This window comes from Callithrix jacchus, chromosome 18 (genome assembly GCF_049354715.1).
Source record: "Callithrix jacchus isolate 240 chromosome 18, calJac240_pri, whole genome shotgun sequence".
Classification (NCBI taxonomy): Eukaryota; Metazoa; Chordata; class Mammalia; order Primates; family Cebidae; genus Callithrix; species Callithrix jacchus.
In genome coordinates this window covers 8119913-8137857 of record NC_133519.1, presented here as the reverse complement: position 1 = coordinate 8137857, position 17945 = coordinate 8119913, and the positions used below count along the sequence as shown (strand labels likewise).

The 17945-nt window shown below is 47.9% G+C and overlaps 1 protein-coding gene across 12 annotated transcripts in view; it reads left to right on the top strand.

Moving 5' to 3' along the window:
* Positions 1-244: 244 nt before the first annotated feature.
* Positions 245-17945, top strand: part of PDZK1 (PDZ domain containing 1) — a 37113-nt gene continuing 19412 nt past the window's right edge. Inside the window, exons 1-3 of one of the 12 annotated variants that reach the window (XM_078355443.1) lie at positions 275-340; positions 5804-6069; positions 17609-17800. The gene's annotated coding sequence lies outside the window, so the exon portion shown is untranslated. Of the gene's footprint in view, positions 341-880; positions 974-1145; positions 1289-5803; positions 6070-6958; positions 7046-14712; positions 15792-17608; positions 17801-17945 lie in introns of all 12 variants that reach the window. The other 11 variants (XM_035280094.3, XM_035280095.3, XM_078355448.1 and 8 more) reach the window with 11 other exon arrangements.

Here is a 17945-nt window from a genome sequence, read left to right as displayed (position 1 = left end):
GGAAAGCGGAGGCGCCTCCTCCCTGGCTGTCCTTCGCCCCCTCTCCCCTCCTCGTTCTCTGGGAGCGGCTGGCGGGCAGCGGCATCCCTGCCGGGCCAGGCAGGTGGGCCAGCGTGCTCCATTTGCTGAGGCTTGTCAGGTTTTCCAGCTCAGGGCCCAGTCAGCTGGCAGGAAGCAGGGCAGAGGTCGCTTGAATTCAGACCACACATCCCTGTTAAATACATCAGCTTTTAAATCAATCTTTGTTCAAAGTCCAGGGAGTTGCAAGCCGAGTGCTCACCCACAGAGACGTAATTCCCGAGCGAACAAACAGTGCGGCTCCTCTTCCTTCCAGCTCCAGGTAAGAGCTGCCCCTGTCCTCCTTGAGGATGCTGGCCACCGGGGCCTGAACTACCTTCTTTCCTTTTTCTTTTTCCAAGCCAGTAGCTGGCTGTCGAGAGCGGAGAAGAGTCCCATGGGGAGGGAGCCAGGCCCTTTGGTGGTGGTGGGGGTGAGGGATTATCCACACTCTGAGATTCTTTCTGCTGGAGATTCCCCTCACCCTTGCAGGCTAGGATCTGCTTCACAAAGAAATTGGCAAACTGATCTCAGAAAAAGCTTTCCCTGGGTTGGACAGGGGTTTGATGTGCAGCCAAAGGGAGTGAGACAACAGACTTCACGGGGAACCGGGCGGATACGCCTGGGATCTTCCTACTGGTGCGGGGGCCTTGGGTAGCAGGGAAGACTTCTGGAAGCAGTCTTAAAAGAAGCAGCCTAGCTTAGCTTGCCCACTAGATAACAGAAGCAGGCATCTTTCCTCTCTGTGTCACACTGGAGCACTAAGACATGAGAAAAACCAGTGCATTTCCAGGCTGGCTGAATTTTAAAACATATTCCCCAGGTTCTCGCTTTTGGGATTTCTAAGTCTCCAGGTCTTTTGTGAATTGAGAGATCGTTATCTGAAAGCTCTCCCAGGTGATTCTGATCAGTGCAGGTAGGTTTGGAAACCACTTAGCTGTTTATTTCCTAAGCAGAAGAGTCATGAGACTTACCTATGACACTTCCCTAAGGCTTCACTGGCTATCAAGACTGCGGTCTGGGTTGGATCCAGCTATGAAGATTTGGGGGTTGGCTCTGAGGAACACATTCTTCTTTATTTACTAAAGTGTCTGCAACGTGTTGCCATAGCAGCTTTCAGTCTTGTATCCAGAAGCCAGAGCGGGGAGCGGGGACTGCCTCAGGGAAGGATGGTCCAGTCACCTGAGGTCTGCAGCAAATCGCTCCTGGTCTTTGAATTTCTGTTCTGATAGTAAGTCGTGCTTATCTTTGACTTTTGTGCGTTCTCTGCACCGCAGGGTGTGAAGTTGTTGGTAGTGATGTCTTAGCCTCATAGACCACTTGCTAGGCAGCTACTCCTCATCCAGCAGAAAGAACACAGGACCGGGATACAAATCATCAGAGTTTTGATTCCGTTGCTAGTGACAGGCCATTAGACAAAATACTCAGCCATCTGGAGCCTCAGTTTCACTATCTATCAAGTGAAGGCCTGTCATCTTTTCTCCAAGAGTGTACTGAAAGGAAAAGTACAATGTGTGTCAGGCACGGTGGCTCATGCCTCTAATCCCAGCACTTTGGGAGGCTGAAGTGGGAGGATCACTTGAGCCCAGGAGTTTGAGACCAGCCTGGGCAACGAAGTGAGACCCTGTCTCTACGAAAAATAATAACGAATTAAGCCCATGTGGTGGCATGTGCCTGTGGTGAGGCTACAGTGAACCATGATCGCACCACCGTACTCCAGCCCAGGAGACGGAGTGAAACTGTGTCTCAAAAAAACAAAAAACCATGAATGTTTTCCAGCTTGGGGCTCAACCAGCTGGCGGAAAGCAGGACACAGGTCACTTGAATTCAGAACACACATCCCTGTTAAATACATCAGCTTTTAAAAACACAGCATGGCCAGGCACGGTGGCTCACACCTGTAATCCCAGCACTTTGGGAGGTTGGGGTGGGTGAATCACCTGAGGTCAGGAGTTCAAGACCAGTCTGACCAACATGGAGAAACCCCATCTCTACTAAAAACTCCACAAAAATTAGCTGGGCATGGTGGCGCATGCCTGTAATCCCAGCTACTCAGGAGGCTGAGGCAGGAGAATCACTTGAACCCTGGAGGCAGAGGTTGTGGTGAGTTGAGATTGCACCATGCACTCCAGCCTGGGCAACAAGAGCGAGACTCCATCTCAACAAAAAATCCAAAACCACACACATACAGCATAAGATGCCTAGATTTCAAATGTGTATATCCAAAGTCTCTGTAGAATGTGGGAAGAGACAAATCACAGTCAGTTGGGAGACCTTGTCGTTGTCTTTCCATCTCCTTGAGCCTTTGTTTGCTCACTTACGATTGAGGGATTGGCGAACTTGAAGGCAAGCTCCTCGTTGTCGGGTATGAATTCAAATGGCATGTCCCCAGCAAGAGCTTCCTAAATCAGCCTCGCACCTCCACGCCACCAGTATCTCTAATTGAGAGCTTTACCATGAGAAGTCATCTCACTTTGGCCAGGTGCAGTGACTCATGTCTGTAATCCCAGCATTTTGGGAGGCTGAGGTGGGTGGATCACCTGAGGTCAGGAGATTGAGACCAGCCTGGCCAACATGGTGAAACCCCATCTCTACTAAAAATACAAAAATTAGCTGGGCATGGTGGCGCACGTCTGTAATCCCAGCTACTTGGGAGGCTGAGGCAAAAAAAAAAAAAAAGGCAAGCTTATCTTGCGGGGGACACACGACATGGACACTGAAGCCCCTTTATAGTTTACTGGACTGAGGCCGGGGTGCTTCACAGCCTGCTGCTTTCTTTAAGCCTCTAACTGTGCTCTGATGTTTCCGCGCCATTCACCATTCTGGCAATGCAGCTCGGGCATTCCTTCTGTCTGTGATGATTTCCTCTTCCAGTCTGACTACTTTTATTTCCAGAATACAGCCTACACCTCAGGCTTGGGAGGCAGGGTAGATGGTGGAAGGAAGCTAGACTCAGCTGATTTTGAATCCAGCCTCTGCTTATCCAAATAGCCAGGGGAAATCACGTTAACTCTTCAGACTCTCTTCTTTTTCCTTGTACAATGGCCATCAGGACTGAATCGGAACCCACAAAAACTACTGAGGCTGGTTCCCATTCCTAGTAGGAGCTCAGTAAATGTACAGAACTAGAAGAAAGCCTTTGTCTTTAAATACCGTTACATATTAAATGTAGGCCGGGCACGGTGGCTCACGCCTGTAATCCAGGCACTTCGGAGGCCAAGGTTGGTGGATCACCTGAGGTTGGGAGTTCAAGACCAGCCTGACCAACATGGTGAAACCCCATCTTAAAAAAAAAAAAAAAACCGGCCGGGCGTGGTGGCTCAAGCCTGTAATCCCAGCGCTTTGGGAGGCTGAGATGGGTGGATCACAAGGTCGAGAGATCGAGACCATCCTGGTCAACATGGTGAAACCCCGTCTCTACTAAAAATACAAAAAATTAGCTGGGCATGGTGGTGCGTGCCTGTAATCCCAGCTACTCAGGAGGCTGAGGCAGGAGAATTGCCTGAACCCAGGAGGCGGAGGTTGCAGTGAGCCGAGATCGTGCCATTGCACTCCAGCCTGGGTAACGAGAGCGAAACTCCGTCTCAAAAAAAAAAAACAACCATAATAAATATTGTTGAGCAGTTATGCTTCATGACTCTCCCCTCTGGACTCCGGGCTCTTTCAGGGCAGACGGTAGCTCTTCTGGGTTGAATCCTGATGCCTGCTTTGCAGTAGGTATTACATATAACTTGTTAAGTACATGAGTGAGAACTGAAGTTCAGATGATGAAGTGATACCTTCAGACTGTGGTGGTCATGGGAAGATTCGTATATAACATAAAATTTGAGACCAGCCTGACCAACATGGTGAAGCCCCGTTTAAAAAAAAAAAAGTAAATAATAAAAAAAATTTGAACTGAGCCTTGAAAATGGTAGGTCTGCCAGGCACGGTGGTTCACGCCTGTAATCCAGGCACTTTGGAGGCCAAGGCAGGTAGATCACCTGAGGTCGGGAAGTTCAAGACCAGCCTGACCAACATGGTGAAGCCCCGTCTTTAAAAAAATTTAAAAAAAAATTAAATTAAAAAAAAAAGAAAATGGTAGGTCTTAAATTCATTCACTTGGAAAAAAATGTTTACTTAGCACTGACTATGAATAAGTAGTCAGAAGTGGGGAAGAGATTCCAGGCAGAGCACGGGGCATGGGCAAAGGGCAGGCTCACTGGTCTCTCCCCCATGCAGAGACCAGGTGGGGCTTGCCAAGGAGCTGGGGGCCTGAGGTGGGGCTGGATTATGCCAAGCCTCAGTGCCTGAGCAAGAAGATTGAACTTCCTTTTCTTGAATGATTTTTTTTCTATTTATGGTAGTATAATAAAACCAAGGTCAGGAAGTTTGTCTTGAGGCAGGACTGGTGTAGTCTAGACAGACCAACAGAAGTGAGGGGAGTAGAAATACAAGTTCCAAAATTGTGGAACACAAAATGCTGATTTGGGGAACACCCGTGTCTCAGCTGACCCTCAGGTTGGCTGAGCTGTTTTCAGGTACCAGTTCTATCAGCAGCATGAGGGTGACCTCTCTCTGGGGGTGCTTCTGTTTCCACACAGTCTTGGCTCCACAATCCCTCTCCCAACTCGTGGAACTCTTAGATAAGCAATCAAAGTGTGAAAGACCTTGAACTCCAGCCCAGTCTTCCGTGTAGGACAAACTATTGTGTATGGTGGCTGGGGGTAGGAAAGGTGCTTAGTATCAGCAGGTCAGGTGAACTTTGAGATAATTAGATCCCATTCTTTATCACAAATGAGAGATAAACTTTATCTCTCGTTTATATGACAGTCTGTGATCACTCTTCTCTAGATGATTCTCAACGGAATGCAGTTCATTAATTTCTCACATTGCAAGTGTATCTCTGGCTAAAACCAGTTAATACCACAACGGGAAAGTACACTAAGCATATACATATTTTAGAGCCCTGCTTCTCCTTCTGTTTTTGATATTTATTATTTAAAATAAATATACTTGAGTATTTCAATTTCCACATGCCTTGCTTTTCTTTTTTATTTATTTATTTATTTATTTTTGAGATGGAGTCTCATTCTTGTTGCCCAGGCTGGAGTGCAATGGCGCAATCTCAGCTCACGGCAACCTCCGCCTCCAGGGTTCAAGTGATTCTCCTGCCTCAGCCTCTGGGATTACAGGTGCCTGCCACCACACCCAGCTAATTTTTTGTATTTTTAGTAAAGACAGGGTTTCACTATGTTGGTCAGGCTAGTCTTGAACTCCTGACCTCAGGCGATCCACCTGCCTCAGCCTTCCAAAGTGCAGGGATTACAGGTGTGAGCCACACTGTGCTTGGCCCATGCCTTACTTTTCAAAGGAGAAATTTGGCCAGCCTTAAATATGATCTGCATTCTAGGTAAAATATATTTGAAGAAGGGTGAAATTGACTTTATCTTTAAACTCAATTTCCTTTATCTCTAAACTCAATTTCCTTTATCTCTTCCTTGCTAGAGACTTCTGTCAGTACCAGCTCACATATAGTAGGATTTTTTTTTGCTTATGCTGTTGGAAGAGACAGCACGTGCTAAGGCTCCGTGGCAGGCTCTGAAGACATGGCTGATGTGAGCCGTGAAGCCTTGGAGTCAGGGCTGATACCTGTAGGGAATCCTCAGCCTCTCTATCGTTGCCGACTTAATATCGCAGTCTCCACCAACTGTATTTTCCTAACAAAAGTCTAGTGGGTTTGTTTTTTTTCTTTCTTGTTGAACAGATACACCAAGTGCTGCGGGAACAGCATTCCTCAAGCCCACACTGTGCAGATACACCTGGTCAAGCGTCCTGAGAATGTTGCTTTTTTCTTGCTGAAGTTCAGAGTGTTTTACAAGCATGGACTTCAGTGGAAAGCGAATAATGTCTTGGTTGAATGTTGCCAGAGAGACCCCGCCCTTTCTTCTCCTCATGCCTCAATGAGCCAGAAATAATTTACTCTGTGGTTCCATCCTGGGTTATACAGTCAGATACCCTTCCGCAGTCAAGGTAACTAGGGTTAAACATTACTCACCATCAGTCTGCTGAGTTTTCACTGTTCAGTTTTTTTCATGGATTGGCTGTTGGTTACGTAAGTGCCTTGTGGGGAGAGGCTCTGTTTTCTTTGTGGTGTGATACTGACTGTATAATTGATAATTGATTCCTAATTACTATTAGGTAGGGTGATGGTGGGTTCAGGTATAGATTACTATATTTATGGAATAATCCTACCACTTGTAAGTCCCAGACTTTGGAAGATGAGCAGAGATGACAGTACCTGGGCTCTTTCGTTCCTGATCGTAGTTCATTGCTGGTGACGGCGCCCTTCTATTTTTCTCCCCCCGAGCAGAATGCTGTTTATCCCATGCCCTTTCTCTGATATTTTGGCATTTGAGTGATGCTGTCTGCGAGTGAGCCTGCTCACTAGTTGCTCCTTGGCTGTGAAGGTCCCTAGCTGCGCCAGGTATCTGTAGCTAAGGTAATGCTTCACTCACTCTGTCTTCTCCTCTGATGTCTGTTCCTTAGGTCCCTAGCTGCGCCAGGTATCTGTAGCTAAGGGAATGCTTCACTCACTCCGACATCTCCTCTGATGTCTGTTCCTTGGGTCCCTTATGTTCACTTTGTTAGAGCTCATCCACTCCAGGTGGTGGAACTCTCTGGCCAGCTTAGTCTTTGAAATTCTGTCAAAGTGCCCAGAGTTTATTATTTGACCTTTCTTTCATGGGGAACAACATCTCCAGCCCTGACTTTTCAGCAGCTGAAATTCGCTTTGCAGAAGTGGTCTGGGCTGAGCGGATTGCCTATTTCTAGTCTATAATTGCTTCTTGTCTGCTGCAAAAACAAAATCAGGAACAACTTTCAAATGTTCTCACAGAAAATGGGATTCCCATTACACTAGGGCTTCCACCAGAGGACAGGGAAGAGTGATTGGCACGGAGGGACTTCGATGCTCCAGAAGCTGTGCTGAGGCCTCACGTGTCCTCCTGTAAGTTACCTTCACTGCACCCACATACACGTGGTTTTAGGGGCTCTTCTATCTTCAGCTCAAAATTAAGAAACTCACCCATGTTCTCACAGTGAACAAGCAGTGAAACCAGGATTCAAAACTAGGTTTGGCTCCAAAACCTTGCTGTTTCTACTCGACTTTACTCAGAAGAGATCCTAGGGAAAGACAGACACAAAAATACTGATTGCCTTTTGTATACACACATGGCTCCTTTAGAATTGCAGCATGGGGAACTATTCTGCTCTAAAGATCTTTTCAGAAGACTTTTCTTGTGTCAACCCATTAACTTCTGAAAGTGCTTCCTAAGTCCCTTCTTTCCTCCCCACTATGCTGCTGAGCCCCTGAAACATTTCATCTCCCCAGTTCCAAACTCCTAGATCTTCTTATCTGCCAATTCATGTTGGCCCCACGGTCTAACATTCCAGCTCTGTGTTCCTTGTAGATCTAGAAATCCTCACAATCCTACCTTTATGGGTTGGTTGGTTGGTTGGTTTGAGATGAAGTCTTGCTGTGTTGCCCAGGCTGGAGTGAGTGGTGCCATCTCAGCTCACTGCAACCTCTGTCTCCCGGGTTCACGTAATTCCTGTGCCTCAGCCTCCTGAGTGGCTGGGATTACACACATGCACCACCACACCCAGATAATTACTTTATTTTTTATTTGAGACAGAGTTTCACTTGCCACCCAGGCTAGAGTACAAGGACATGATCTCAGCTCACGGCAACCTCCACCTCCTGGGTTCAAGTGATTCTCCTGCCTTAGCCTCCCAAGTACCTGGGATTACAAGTGCCCACTACCACACCTGGCTGATTTTTTCTTTTCTTTTTTTTTTTTTTTTTGAGATGAAGTCTCATGCTTTCACCCAGGCTGGAATGCAGTGGTACAAACTTGGCTCACTGCAACCTCTGCCTTCTGGGTTCAAGCAATTCTCCTGCCTCAGTCTCCCACCACCATGCCCAGCTAATTTTTTTTTTCTTGTATTTTTAGTAGAGATGGAGTTTCACCATGTTGGCCAGGCTGGTCTTGAACTCCTGACCTCAAGTGATCCACCTGTCTTGGCCTCCCAAAGTGCTGGGATTATAGGCTGGGTGAGCCACTGCACCCAGCCTACCCTTATGTTTTAAAAACATGTTAAGCCCCAACTTAGGTTAAAAGTTACTACTTTCCTTTTCTATGCTTGATGTATATCACTGTGAGAAAAATCCATGAGAACTCTGCTGCCTTATGCTTATTTTATATTTATATATATTTAACCTAAGTTGTTTCCTGGACATTTTAGTTCAATTCACCGAGTCTTTGTCGTGAACTAACGCTCTGGCCTTGGTTCACCACCAGCTCAGGGGCTCCATTCTATTTTGGTTTACATAGAGTTTCTTTTAAGTCTGAAATAGCTGTCCGTTTTTTAAAACGGGGACATTTTATGTAAATCTAGATTTCTAGAGTCTCTTGAAAATGGAAAGGTGGCATGCTGGCCTCCTGTTCCTCATGGAGTTATCTTTTTTTAATTTATTTTTTATTTTCTTTTCCTGCCTCAGGTTTATTTGTACAAATAGCACAGGAGGACCCCAGCCCCATGCAGATGGCAGCCCCAGGGGAGTTATACCAGTCCTTCTGTCCTCACATTGGCAGACAAAGATATCTATTCTGAAGCCTTTGTAGGGGCCTGGGCACCTTTGAGAGCCTGAGCTGGAACTGAAGCTGGAGCTGAAGCCTGGGCCTTGGTTTGATCCTTGGCCTTGGCCTTGGCCTTGGCCTTGGCCTTGACCTTGACCTTTGGCCGGCAGAGCTTGAGCCCCTTGGCAATGCGTGCCCGAGCACGCTTCCCAAGCTTGGGGTGGGCAATGTAGGCAAGTCGATTGAGCTTGCGGCTGACACCCTTTGGGATCTTGGGCTTAACCTCCTTGGGCTTTACGAGGGCCTTGATGGCCTCGGCACGTGCACTCATGGCCTTGGCATTGTTGGCCTGCATCTTCTTTAGGCCCTTCTTGTTGTGCTTCTTGGCAAAGCGCATGTTCCTCAGGAACTTGGGGTCCACCCCCTTAAGAGACTCGTATCTTTGTGATCAGGGTTTCTTGATACCATTTCTGTGCCATTTTCGGGACTGGTTGTGTGTGGTGTGGTTCTTGGACTTGGCCATGTCTGCACCCAAGCCGCGGTTCCCGAAGCTCCTAGGACCGGAAGAGACATTTATTTTTTATTTTATTTTTTAAAGATGGGGTTTCACCATGATGGCCAGGCTGGTCTTGAACTCCTGACCTCAGGTGATCCACCCACCTCAGCCTCCCAAAGTGCTAGGATTACAGGCGTGAGCCACCGCAGCCGGCCATGGAGTTATCTTTTCACAAAAAGCAGCAGCTACTCCACCGGCCCCTCCTGGCCACCTTCGCTGCTTTACCCGTTTGACCCCAGAGAATTTTTCTGTGGTGCTTGTGCTCCATATTCTCCAAGTTCCTGAATTTTGTCAAATACTTATAGGAGAGATTGATGCTGAGGTAAGTGACCTTGGTTTCTTCCTTCTATCATTTTTTTCCACTTCTCTCCTGCCCCGGAGAAGAGCTGTTCATCTCATCAAGGCTAACTCCAGCTTCCATGTTCTCCACATCATCCCTGGATACAGAAACCTGCTGATCCTTTTCTTAATGTTAAAAATAGAAGCCACCAGCAGCCCCACTTTTCCCTCCAGCTGCTCCTCCAACCCTCTAATTTCTCTCTTCCAAATGTAGCAACATTTCTGGCGTCTGTTACTTGGTATCCACGTCTTAGTTTCTCATCTGCCCCGACTTCCGTTTTCTGAACATCGGTGGCATTTTCTGACAGTTTTCATTGTCTCTACCTCTTAGCATTATTTGGCCTTTAACTATCCCGTCTTAAAATTCTTCTTTCAGTTTGGATGACACTCACATTTTGGCATTTTTATTTCTGATTATTCCTTTTGTTTCATCTTTCTATCACTTAGATACAGGCCTTGAAAAGGCTTTATCCTTGGACCCCTGCCTTTCCTACCCTCATTCATGGGCTTCACGTAGTGCTGCTGTGCAGATGGCCCCAACCCTGGACTCTCGCCCAGCATCTCCTGAGCTCTAGGTGATGTTTCGTCAAGTCTTCTACTTGAAACCCCCTCAAACTGACGTTGCCATCTCATTCCTCATGACTAGACCATCTTTTTTTTTTTTTTTTTTGAGACAGAGACTTGCTCTGTCGCCAGGCCGGAGTGCAGTGGTGCAATCTTGGCTCACTGCAACCTCGGCCTCCCGGGTTCAAGTGATTCTCCTGCCTCAGCCTCCCGAGTAGCTGGGATTACAGGCATGCATCACCATGCACAGCTAATTTTGTGTTTTTAGTAGAGATGGGGTTTCTCCATGTTGGTCAGTCTGGTCTCCAACTCTCAACCTCAGGTGATCCACCCACCTCGGCCTCCCACAGTGCTGGGATAACAGGTGTGAGCCACCGCACCCTTAATTACTTGTTTTAGAGACAGTGTCTCACTTTGTCACCCAGGCTGGAGTGCGGTGGCACTGTCTCGGCTCAGTGTAACCTTTGCTTCCTGGGTTGAAGTGATGCTCCTGCCGTAGCCTCCCCAGTAGCTGGGATTACAGGTGCCCACCACCACGCCTGGCTAATATTTGTATTTTTTTAGTAGAGACAGGATTTCGCCATGTTGGCTAGGCTGATCTTGAACTCCTGACTTCAAGTGATTTGCCTGCTTCTGCCTCCCAAAGTGCTGCGATTAAAGTGTGAGCCACCATGCCTGGCCAACTTTCCCACTTTGAAAACGTGCTGTCTGCACTGTTCCGTGTCTACAATGGTCTCGACCTACTTCTGCACTTGTTGAAATGCCACCCATCTGTAGGCTTAAATTGAATCCTGCCTAATTCTCGAAGGGTTCCTTGATTTGTTTCATATTGTAGGTCTTACCTCACTTATACTCTGCTCACAATGACAGTTTTTTGGTTTTTTTTTTTAGTTTTAGTTTTTGTTTTTCGAGACAGAGTCCTCCTGCGTCACCAGGCTGGAGTGTAGTGGCACAATCTCTGCTCACTGCAACCTCTACCTCCCGGGTTCAGGCAATGCTCCTGCCTCAGCCTCCTGAGTAGCTAGGATTACAGGCACGTGCCACCACGCCCGGCCAATTTTTAGTAGAGATGGGGTTTCACTATGTTGGCCACAATGGTCTGATCTGTTGACCTCGTGAGCCACCTGCCTCAGCCTCCCGAAGTGTTGGGATTACAGGTGTGAGCCACCGCGCCTGGAGAGTTATTTTATTCTAAAACATTTTCTTAACTATATTCAACTATAAAGTCTCTTGAGAATAGGGTGGCTGTATAACTTTATCCTATCAACCACCTGACGGTGTTTTGCATATGAGCGAGGGGCAGATGCCTGCGGCATGAAGAAATGAAATCAGGCTTGGGTAATATGTCTTCCTGATGCTGAAGTGGAAAATAGAAGGAACTATGTTCATGATCCTAGACAGATTTCACCTGCCCCAGCGTGCTAATTGAGAAGCTGATTGTTTGGGAAAGGGAAGAGATTGGTAGGGAGCAGAGAACTGTGAAGTCGAGCTGGCAACCACGGCTTTTCCTCATTGCTTGTCCTAGGGCCTCAGTCCTGAGTGAATTCTGCCCACATGCTTGGAGGAGGATGAGGACTGGCCTCAGCTTTTAAGCTTTAGGTTTGGGAGGTAGGGAGCAGTCCCCTAATCTTAATTCGTAGCATAAAGAGCCCATGAGAACTGTTAGAGGTGGTTTTATCTGTGTGGTTCTAGGCTCACTCAACTCAGCTAGAACTTGGGGAGGGAAGCACAAGGCGTAGATCACAGGTTGCTGCCCACTCCTACCCTGTCGGTTGGGCACTGATAGCGGCCACACAGGATCCTGAAGACTGCACAGTGTGACCAAGGGCTTCTTCTAACCCGGCTGCCACCTTGGCCTCTCAAGTTGGGTGAAGGTGAGCCCAGGGTGGCTGTGATTAGTTCACCCAGTCTTGACATTCTTCTGTAACCCATGAGGGAGGGGAGGGAGTTATCCTGAGGCTGAGGGGAGAGAGGAGGCATCAAAGGCGGCCTAGGGTGATTTTTTTTTTTTTAAAGATGGGGTTCACCATGTTGGTCAGGCTGGTCTTGAACTCCCGACCTCAGGTGATCCACCCGCTTTGGCCTCCAAAGTGCTTGAATTACAGGTGTGAGCCACCGCGCCCGGCCAACCTAGGGTGATTTTTAAGCTCTGGTTCCTTTGCTCTGGTTTAGGTCTGCATTAGACCTAAGGTGGGGCCTAAGTATCAATTTTTGTAAATCTCTACAGGTGATTCTGAGGGGCAGCTAGGATCGAGAAACAAATTTGTAAGGTGATTGTGAGCGTTAAATGAGATGATGTGGGGATTTCCAGCTTTCTGGAATCCCCTCCCACATGGTGGGAGCTAAAAAAAAAAAAAGTAAAAAAAAAATGAGATAATGTACCATAGAGAGTTTTTGAATCATGACATGATTTATTACTGTTAGCATCACCTCACACAGTCTGCAGAGTTATATGATTTCAACGACATTTTTCTGCTCACTCACATGAGACAGCTGGATTGGGTGTGGGTGGACAAAGCCTAGGACTGAGGAGATGAAGGAAGACCCTGATATTCTGTGGACTTCACTCTTCAAGAAGTTACCATTTTCCTTCTTCAGAAGCATTTACTTTCCCTGGCTCATGTTTTCTCTGGTCTCTAGCAGCTCCAGAATTCCTTTTCTTTTCTTTCTGTCTCTTTCTTTCTTTCCTTCTTTCCCTTTCTTTTCTTTTCTTTCTTTCAAGACAGAGTCTTGCTCTGTCACCAGGCTGGAGTGCAGTGGCACGATCTCGGCTCACCGCAACCTCTGCCTCCTGGCTTCAAGCGGTTCTCCTGCCTCAGCCTCCTGAGTAGCTGGGATTACAGGCACGCGCCACCACACCCAGCTAAATTTTTTTGTATTTTTAGTAGAGACGGGGTTTCACCATGTTGGTCAGGATGGTCTCGATCTCCTGACCTTGTGATCTGCTCGCCTCAGCCTCCCAAAGTGCTGGGATTACAGGTGTGAGCCACTGTGCCCTGCCCAGAATTCCTTCTCAGAATGACATCTGGAAGCTCACAGGAGTTAAACAAATAGCACTCTGCTTTTGAGCAGGAAACGTTTCAGAAAACCCCATGTTTGCCTTAGTGTTTGGGAAATGCTCGGTGTTTTTGCCAGGCTCCTAGTGACTTTGAGAGTTCCGAGTAGCTCGCAGGAGATCACAGAGTTTTGATGAGCTAAGTGGCTTTAAGATTCCTTCACCCAGCGGGGCACAGGGGCTCAGGCCTGTAATCCCAGCACTTTGGGAGGCCGAGGTGGGTGGATCCCTTGTGGTTGTGAGTTCAAGACCAGCCTGGTCAACATGGCAAAACCCTGCCTCTACTAAAATACAAAAATTAGCTGGGTATGGTGGTACACACTTGTAATTCCAGCTACTTGGGAGACTGAGGCAGGAGAATCGCTTGAACCCAGGAGGCGGAGGTTGCAGTGAGCCAAGATTGTGCCATTGTACTCTAGCCTGGGCAACAAGAGTGAAACTCCATCTCAAACCAAACCAAAACAAGATCCTTTCACCCCACCTTCGCCCCTTCCCTGTCTAGGCTATGATATTTTATTTATTTTTATTTTTTAGAGACAGGGTCTTGCTCTGTTGCCCAGGCTGGAGTGCACTGGTGCGATCTGGGCTCATCCTTGAGGTTCTGTACTCAATCTTCCTGCTTCAACTTCCGAGTGGCAGGGACGACAGGCATGTGCCAACGTGCCCGGCTAAATTGTTTTAAGACTTTTACATCTGTAGAGACAGGGTCCCATTTTGTTTGGTCTCAGACTCCCGGGCTCAGTCTTCCTGCCTCTCTCTCAAAGTGCTGGGATTACAGGAGTAAGTCACCATGCCCAGATGCATAATGTTTTTTATTTTTATTTATTCATATTTATCCATTTATTATTTTTTTGAGACAGTCTCACTCTGTAGCCCAGGCTGGAGTGCAGTGGTGCGATCTCAGCTCACTGCAACCTCTGCCTCCTGGCTTCAAACGATTCTCCTACCTCAGCCTTCTGAGTAGCTGGGATTCCAGGCATGAGCCACTGCGCCTGGCTGATTTTTGCATTTTTAGTGGAAACAGGGTTTCACTGTGTTGCCCAGGCTTGTCTTGAATTCCTGATCTCCATCTGCCCGCCTTGGCCTCCCAAAGTGCTGGGATTACAGGTGTGAGCCACTGCGCCTGGCCTGCATGATATTTTAAAATAGGACACATGTAACAGTTACCTTAGAACAGCGGTGGTTTTGACATGCAGGCTGACAGGGCAGGCTGGCTTCCCTAAAGCCTCACTGGCACTGGGATCAATTGAAATGGTGTCTCACTCTTTCTCCAACGAGCCCTGCTGAGGATCATCCTGTAGTGTCCAGTCTCAGTTACACAAACTGCGGGGGGAAATGAGACCTCTTTTTTTTGAGATGGAGTCTTGCTCTGTCACCAGCCTGGAGTGCAGTGGCGCAAGCTCGGCTCACTGCAACCTCCGCCTCCCGGATTCAAGCGATTCCCCAGCCTCAGCCTCCTGAGTAGCTGGGACTGCAGGCATGCACCACCACACGCGGCTAATTTTTTTGTATTTTAGCAGAGATGGGGTTTCACCATGGCCTGGATGGTCTCGATCACCTGACCTCATGATCCGCCCGCCTCGGCCTCCCAAGGTGTTGGGATTACAGGGGTGTGCCACCCCGCCTGGTGAGGCCTCCTCATCCTCGGCCAACAAAGCTGAACCCTTCTGGCTGTTTGGGTCTCACAGGAACAGCTCCCAGTGCAGACTTCCAGCTTTCTGTTCAGAGGACTTGGTGAGGGTGCTGCTCAGGATGGAGCTCGTGTATCAGTCCCGTTGAGGATGTCTGGGAGCTGAGTGCCCTTGGCCTGCCTGCGGCTTGGAAGAAGTCCCCTAGGTACCACCAGCTGCTGCTTTCCTATGGAAAATAGACCAGTGGCTTTTAGTTCTTGCTACTCTGGCCACATGCAGAGGTCACAGCACCCTCCTTCTCACGGTCATCACCGAGGCTTCCTAACTTCCGAAAGGGATCTAACTTTTCTTCTTCACCATGGCCGCAGTATTCTCTTTCCTCGCAGCAATAATCTAATCATTTTGGAAGAAAGCCAAGTTTAAAGGAATAATTAGCTTTTTCATCAATAAGATTGGTGAAAGAGAAAACCTCACTGGCCCTTTCCCCGGAGCAGTTCCTGTCCGCCAGCCAACACTTTTTCTTTCCCACAGATAAACAACTTTGTGGTCAGCTATTGATTTCCCCCCTGGAGCTCAGGAATGGTTATAGCTTTCTCTCATCTCCAGTTTTTATTTTTTCTTTTCTTTTTTTTTTTTTCCAAGACAAGGTTTTTACCATGTTGGCCAGGATGGTCTTGATCTCTTGACCTCGTGATCCACCTGCCTCGGCCTCCCAAAGTGCTGGGATTACAGGCTTGAGCCACTGCACCCGGCCTATTTTTTATTTTTTGAGACAGGGTCTCACTCTGTTGCCCAGGTTGGAGTGCAGTGGCACGATCTTGGCTCACAGCAACCTCTGCCTCCAGGTTCAAGAAATCCTCTCTGCTAAGCTTCTTGAGTGGCTGCGACTTCAGGTGTATGCCACCATGTATTCTGGCTGTTTGAACTGGGGAATAAGGCCTGCTGGATTGAATGGACTTCAGCTTCAGGTGATTGCTGCTAATGATATTCTAGAAATCCATAGGCCTTCACTACCTCTGTGTCTATCCACCATAGGGGTCTGATCTCCAGGTTTTGTCAAGGGGCAGAACATGGGGTGGAGTGAATTAGGCCCTGTGTTCCAGAGCCCCAGGCATCCTTATCATGGAGCGAGACCGAGTCTTATAAAAGAGTCTGACCCTAGCTCCGAATTAGGGGCCAGAGTAACACCAGAATGTGCACTAACAGACCAGGCCTGGAGGTGGACCACAGCCCAGCTCCCTTGGCTACAAGATGGCAAAGGAAGCAGTTTCAGGATCCCATGTGAGACCAGGCTTTTGAGGTTTGGGCCTGCTTTCCGCATTGGTGCAGCTGGGGGTGTTAAATAGTTAATCATTTTGGCCTGGGCATAAGCAGCTTGATGGACACAGCATTAATCCATTAACGGCTGCGTGGTGGGGGGTACATAGCGGCGGGAGGGAGTCGGGGGCTTGCAGCGTAGCTGTTTCCCTACTAGTGTGGTAGGATTTCACTTTCTGCTGGTATAAAGTGGCTCTAATTTTCTGGCTTCAACTAGACAAAAAAGAAACTGATTTCGAATGCCTGAGGTCTTAAAGATTATCAGATTACCTTCTGGCTGAGGAGGTCAAGAGATCGAGACCATCCTGGCCAGCATGGTGAAACCCGTCTCAACTACAAATACAAAAATTATCTGGGCGTGGTGGCGTGTGCCTGTAGTCCCAGCTACTCGAGGCTGAGGCAGGAGAATTGCTTGAACCCGGGAGGCAGAGGTTGCAGTGAGCCGAGATCGTGACACCGCACTCCAGCCTGGCGACAGAGCAAGACTGCATCTCAAAAATAAATAAATAAATAAAAAGTAAAACAATGTCAGCTTGAGATTCTGCCAAGAAGCGTGATTTGTGTTTCCTTGTATGTCAGGCTCACAGGTCTCCAGTGAGACGCAGGAAAGCCTTTGCCTCTTCCTCGCGCTGCAAACACAGGGCTGGTTCTCCTAGTGAGGAGGCATCACTTTCTGTCCTTGGCCTAGAAAGACGTTAGAGCTTGTGGTTGACACTGCAGGGCGTGAGATCGCAGAATCTTGGCTGTGAGTGCCTCAGAACCCAGCAGGCATGTGCTGATCACAAACAGCCTCATCTCTTGATGAGAACACAGTATCTGGTGGCCGTTATTCTGATTTAGGACATATTTTAAATTTTGTAGGATTTGAACGAGGTTCTCCGATAATTACCCTAAAGTTTAAGAGGGCTTTGCATGTTTTGTTTCACATTCCGTTTTATTTTTTTCATGGCAAGTATCATTATCTGAAATAAGCTTATTCATTCATTTATATAATTATTGTCTGGTCCTCCCAGTAACATACATTGAGGCCTCATCTTTCTTTTCTGAGTTGTGTTTCTGGTTTTTTTTTTTTTTTTTTTGGTCTTTTTGTTTTTTTCCCTTTTGTGGAGAGCGGGATTTTGCTATATTGCCCAGGCAGGCCTCGAACTCCTGGGCTCAAGCTATCCTCCCGCCTCTGCCTCCCTAAGAGCTAGGATTACAGGCGTGAGCCACAGCACCCGGACTTTTTTTTTTAAAGAGGGGTTTCACCATGTTGGTCAGGCTGGTCTTGAACTCCCGACCTCAGGTGATCCGCCCGCCTTGGCCTCCAAAGTGCTCAGATTACAGGCGTGAGCCACCGCGCCCGGCCATCTGAGTTGTTTTTTCTTTTGGGGTCTTTTGGCTCCGTGAAATTGAAAGGTGTAAGGGACCTACAGGTGAGCTTGGACGTAGATGTGAACTCAAGATGAAACTGAACGGATGCTCACAGGTCGGAATCAGCAGAAAGAGGAGTGAAAGCTGAGGGAGTTGGAATGGGCCACATGCACGTGTCTGCCTGTGACTCAGCTCTGGCGATGCCACATTTTCTCCTTTCATCCCGGGGTGGTGGTTTCCCAGCAGCTGGTCACAGCTGTTGAGGCGGAGCTGCCGAGTTCTCCCAAGGCGCTGCTACTGACCACTGGTGAGTGTGGCTTTGCTGTTTTCCTGCCTTGGTGCATGATGGGGAGTCTGTTTCTTCCTTTCTTGGCTACTGAGTTGGCAGCATGGCCTTCAGACTTTGCTGACATCGCATGAGATGGCAGGCATTGGGCAGTGGGGGGCTTCCT